Source organism: Ovis aries, chromosome 7, assembly GCF_016772045.2.
Source record: "Ovis aries strain OAR_USU_Benz2616 breed Rambouillet chromosome 7, ARS-UI_Ramb_v3.0, whole genome shotgun sequence".
Lineage (NCBI taxonomy): Eukaryota > Metazoa > Chordata > Mammalia > Artiodactyla > Bovidae > Ovis > Ovis aries.
Genome location: NC_056060.1, coordinates 16,657,132 through 16,663,016, shown reverse-complemented (window position 1 = coordinate 16,663,016; position 5,885 = coordinate 16,657,132). Strand labels below are relative to the sequence as shown.

Below are 5,885 nucleotides of genomic sequence, written 5' to 3'. Positions count from 1 at the left end.
AATGCAGGGATGCAGAGGCCAAGGGTTCAATCCCTGGTCAAGGAACTAAGATCTCACATTGTTCGTGGTCTGGCAAAAAAAAAAAAAAAAACTAAAATGGGAGGATAATTTCTACTTTGGAGAGTGTTGAGTAGAACTGATAAAATTAGGTCCCTAAAGAGCTGGCACAGGTCATGCCCAAGTGTGTTAACAGTAACTCATGTCAAATGGTTACCTAGGAAAATGGCAGAGGAGGCAAGGGAGCCAGGAAAAGACAGGCCAAGATGCAGACTTAGTTACACCCTGAGAAGCGACTCAAGATCTAGATCCCAATGTCCCAAGCCATGGGAACTCAGGCTCTGTCCAGGAGAAAGATCTAATTTGGGGGAGGGTTTCACTGCAAAGGCCGTTTCCAGGGCCCATGAATACTTGACCTTCCATTTGACCCAAACACATCCCTAGTCAAGAGTGGGCCCCAGGACTTCCCTGGTGGTCCAGTGGTTAAGAATCTGCCTGCCAATGGAGGAGACACAAGTTTGATCCCTGGTCCAGGAAGATTCCACCTACTGCAGAGCCACTAAGCCCGTGCACCACATCTGCTGAGCCCGAGTGCGGCAGCTACTCAAGCCTGCACACGCTAGAGCTTGTGCTCTGCAAAAGGAGAAGCCGCTTCCCTTGCAGGACATAGAGAGTAGCCCCAGCTCACTGCAGCTAGAGAAAGCCAGCACACAGCAAAAATATAAGTTAAAAATGTTTAATAAAGTGCGCCCAGGGAGGTGGGACTGGCCCTACCCAAGGAGAGGGCTGGTGAGATGCAGACCCCAGTGCCTCCTGCAGCCACAGACTCAGGGCCAGGGCAGAGCCTGAGGGAGTCCATGCGCTCTTGGTCTTCTGGACTTCATTCTGGTCTGTCACGTCAACCAAAAGGCTTCTTAGATTTCCAACAAATCTGGAGTCTTAGCCCCTGTAGGGAATTGGGTCTGGGGTAAGCCAAGCTGTTCTTGGATGTGTTGACTCATAACACTGTATCAGACACCTAGGCAGGAATGAGCTTTTGGCCTTGTAACCAAATTCCACCGAAATCCCACCCCAATTCCAGTTCACTGAAAATCTGCCTAAACGAGGTGACTTCTGTAAGAGCCAGGGATTTATTCCACTCCAGCTGTTGGCACATCCCCCCCGGTGATGATTCCTGTGTCTGCACTGCACGCCACGAGCTGAGAAGTCCTCTTGCGTCCTGTGGCCCTTTCAAGTCTCACTCACATCAGCCTTTGGCAGCTGGTCCGAATGTAAAGACCTTGAGCTTTGCATCCCTCAGACTCAGGATTGCACCCTTGTCTGCTCATCTCAACAGTCCATCAGTTCATCACCTTTCATACCTTTTAACATCTCTGACATTAGAGTGGTCTTAGGATCTGCAACCCCTTGCAGTTATAATTGTCAGCTCTTTTTCTTTCTTTCTATAAAATCATGATGTGTCTTACCATCATTGAAGTCCTAGATTCGATGAATTAAGTGTCTGGCCTTTGGCAAGTCCTTTCTCTGTACATCTACTTTCAGCATCTGTAAACTGGCAGGGCTGTTAAGAAGATGAAACAAGAGGCTCAAGGAAAGACACCAGTCCGTGGCAGTCACAGGGAGCCTGAGAGCTGGACTGCTGTGAGCAGCAAAGCAACTTTTACAGATGAGGAAACCGAGCCCCAAGGGGAGGCCCAGTCACACACAGATATTTGGGGTTTTCACAGTACAGTTGACCCTTGAACAACATGGGTTTCAACAGCACTGCTCCACTTAGACTCAAATTTTTTTTTCAATAAATGCTTAGTTGTTCCTCCCTATCCTGGGGTGCAAAACTGTATTCAGAGGGCAAATTATGAGGACCTTGAGCATCTGAGGATTTTGGTGCCCTCAGGGATCCTGGAGCCAACCCCCAACAAATACCAAAGGATGAGTGGACTCTCATCAGCATCATCTCACCAGTGTTTACTCCACCAGGAAGAAGAGTGACTCATGGAGTGTTCAGCCCAGGAGGCTGAGCTAAATGAGGGACCTGGTCTGCTCCTGGACACTCAGCTGTGGATGGGCTGCGGGTGGGACTCCCCAGCAGAGTCACCAGGGTCAGCCCTATTTTATATATAAAAAAAAAATAAGTGCCAGTGTGCCATCCATCATTTTAATTTCAATCCAGAGTATGGGTAAGGAAAATCCAGCATCACAGAGTGTGTGGTAATAATTCAAAAAAAGAGATGCTTAAAACATTTATTTGTTAAAATAGTGCGGATTAGTTTTAACTGTATTATGTTAGAATTAATTTCATAGACCACAAATTCAAATGGGAAATAAAAGCTTAATTCCCCATTGACCTCCCCATTCTACTTTTGGCAGAATCTCCATTTTAGTTGCCTCAGGGGCCCCCTCTCATTTTCTGGATGTGGCACCTGACTGGGGTCAGGAAACAGGTATCAGACCAGCCAGGGAGCACGCTCTGTGGTCGCTTGTCCACGTCAGCCTCCGCTGAGCGGGGCACTGGCCCCTCACGGACACCCACGTGGGCTGGTGAGGAGTCCTCGTTTCTGCCACTCTGCTGCTGTTGGTCCATGCTCCTGATGTCACATCTCCACTTCTCCAAGCATGAGGCCCTCGGGGGCATCAGCAAACGTATCCTGCCCCATCCCAATGAGATGCAAGCTTGTGACGTAGCCTGGGCCCTCAGGCTGGTCCCTTGCTGAATGCTGATGCTTTTCTACGAAGCTTCGAGTCCCCCAACTTGTCTCAGGGAGTGGGGTGCCTGTTCCCCTCTATTCTCAGAGCCCCCAAACTATTGAGTATCCTATTTCCCCCTCAACTCCAGGGTCTGGGGACATGAAGTGTCTGGCAGGACCGTTCCCAGCCAGAATTCCATGTCAGCATCTAAGTCTTTCTTTCCGAAACCCCCTTCTGGGTAAGGGCGGCGGGGGGGGGGGCAGTGGGGGGGGAAAGGTTAACTTACCACACCTTCGTCCTCCCGAGTCATGCACACTTAGGGTTTAGATACTCCAAAGGAAAGACTTTGAGACCGCCCCCCCACAAAACTATTTTCTCTGCCATGAAATTCAAAATCTCTGTGATTGCTTGTTCTTCTGTTTCTGCTGTGACGACTGTATCATGAGGTTGGGAGTAAAGACCAGGGAGAGGGCAGGAGACAAACGAGGAGGAACAGTCGGGTGAATGTTTAAGTGATTTCAAAATTTTACCCTACCATGGTAGGTAGAAGCTCGCCAAGGTCCATGTTGTTCGATAAATCCAGATTTGAAATATTTACAGGACACATGACTGAATCATGTGAACTGGAAACTAGGAGATGGGGCGTGCAACCTCGCTCTGCCCTGAGCCAAACGACTGGGCTGCTTTCCTCTGCCAGTCATGGGGAAAGACAGGCTCCAGGCTTCAGCTACAGAAGCCAAGCCAGCCAGACACGTGTTCTCCCAGACCTTACGGCTGAGGAGGGGCACACGGCCTGTGCTGAGTCAACTGGCTGCTCCGACCAAGGGTGACACAAAGAGCTGTGGGTCAGTTTCTAACGCATCCTGCCTCTAGCTGAAGCTGCCTAATCCAACTTCGGGTCATATATGGCCATGGGCTCAGCAACCCACTTGCCTTGGGCACCTTCCTATTTTGTGAACTTGGTTCTCCAAGCTTCCAGTGGATGGGCAGTCTCCCTAAGGGTACACCCATCGAATCTGCTCCTCCCGGCTTATCCAGCATCAGCATCAATGGTGTACAGCTGAGAACTCTGGTGACAAGGAGTAACTCAGCTCCTTCCTATGGACCTCAGTGGCTGTCTCTATAATGTGAGGTATCTAAATCAGGGGAAATCCAAGGTCTTTACCATCTATCCTATGATTTTAATGCTCTGGGGCTTAATGACCCCACTTACCTGGCTGGTCCACACATCCGTGCCCCAAACTCCACCATGCTCTAGATGGCCCCTGTCCACATTTCAGGGAGTAGTCACCTTCTGCACAGTTGGCCTTACACCTCATTCCATCCAGCCTGTGGGTGATGCCCACCCCCTCAAATGAGTCCTGGAATCCTTCAATCAACCAGGTTCCTTCATTGAAAGACCTCTCAGAGCCTTTAATACACTGGTGTACATTGTGATTCTCCAACACAGGACAAGAGTGCTCATAAATTAGCTCCCAAAGGAAGACTGCTGCAAACATGTTTCCTTGATGCCCATTTCAAGAACTAGATGACAAGGGAACCCACATTGAGAAAACTCAATGCCAGGTGTCACTTAAGGAAAGACTATAATACTGCACAATTTCCAAAACTCCCCCTCTCTCTCTCACACACACACACAGGAATTCCCTGGCTCAGCCTGACTCCATCTAAACTTCTTTTTTACTGCCATCGCTCTGCTTCCTGGATGCACAGACATAAGCAGCAGTGAGTGCCTGCAGTTGGAGTTCTGTGCCTGAGGCAATAGCCAGGGGTGACTCAAGGTTTGGGGTTTCCATGCTCCATGGCTCGCTTGTCCTCTGTGCCACTCAGGATGCAGCAAGTGCAAAAACACGTGTGCTTTCTTGAGCTCTGGGTGCTCAGCTAGGCTGTGGGCAGTGTGCTGCCACCCACCTTGCCCAAACCCTCATGTGGGAGACCAGGTAGGTCTGGTGTGGCTACTGAGCCTTGCAGATGGTCCTGGCTTGGCCCCCAAGGCTCCTAGGGGCCTCCCTGACTTCCACCCCAAGGCCAGAGACAGCCCCACACATACCACACCTCCCTCCAAGTCTGCGACAGAACTGCCATTCAAGACTGGTTCAAAACCACTTGAAGTCATTTCTATTTTCAACTTGAGCCTTCTCTGGAGAGAACAGCTGCTTTAAGTTTGCTTCTCACTGTGTGAAGAAGGATGCCCTCATCCAACTTTAAGGGGAACTCCTGAAAGGTCTGCTACGGGGCTGGGTGGGAGGCCTGCCTCCACCACCCAGCCCTCCAGGAGTGCCTGACAGTGACCCATGGCTTCCGCAGGGCCTGAGAACTGACCCCTTCAGCCTCTTGCCTTCCCAAACTGAAGTATTTAATATAGTATTTCCTGGAGGTTTTCTTTGTCTGTTTGTTCTTTATTCACAAAACGTACTTGCTACAAAAAAGTAGGAAAACTAAATAAAATATATGAAGAAATAAATAAGAATAACTCATGATCTTGCCACCCAAAGATAGTACTGTCAACATTTGGGAACGTATCCAGGTGGCACAGTAGGAAAGAACCCATCTGCCAAGGCAGGAGACACAGGAGACACAGGTTTGATCCCTGGGTCGGGAAGATCCCCTGGAGAAGGAAATGGCAACCCACTCCAGCATTCTTGCCTGGAGAATCCCATGGACAGAGGAGCCTGGTGGGCTACTGTCCCTAGGGTCGCAAAGAGTTGGACACGACTAAGTGAGCAGTCACACATATCTCCTTATATTTGGTCTTTTCTTTGCTAATCCTGTGGTCACACTTGTGTAAATGAGGACTCATTCTACCTTAAGTGACAGATAATCTCATTCAAGTGGTTTAAAACATAAAAGAATTCACTGGTTCTCATTGATAAAGAACTGAGAGCAGATCTGCTGCTGCTGCTGCTGCTGCTAAGTCGCTTCAGTCGTGTCTGACTCTCTGCGACCCCATAGACGGCAGCCCACCAGGCTCCCCCGTCCCTGGGATTCTCCAGGCAAGAACACTGGAGTGGGTTGCCATTTCCTTCTCCAATGCATGAAGGTGAAAAGAGAAAGTGAAGTCGCTCAGTCATGTCTGACTCTTAGCAACCCCATGGACTGCAACCTACCAGGCTCCTCCGCCCATGGGCTTTTCCAGGCAAGAGTACTGGAGTAGGGTGCCATTGCCTTCTCCAGAGAGCAGATCTAGCTTCAGGCAAAGCTGG

At 49.7% G+C, this 5,885-nt stretch overlaps 1 long non-coding RNA gene across 1 annotated transcript; it reads right to left on the bottom strand.

Moving 5' to 3' along the window:
- Nucleotides 1-719: 719 nt before the first annotated feature.
- Nucleotides 720-3,130, bottom strand: LOC105611452 (uncharacterized). Its single transcript, XR_001041426.5, has 3 exons — nucleotides 2,969-3,130; nucleotides 1,464-1,558; nucleotides 720-943 (listed from the first exon to the last, which is right to left on the bottom strand). It is a non-coding gene; the product is annotated as an uncharacterized LOC105611452 (long non-coding RNA).
- Nucleotides 3,131-5,885: the final 2,755 nt, after the last annotated feature.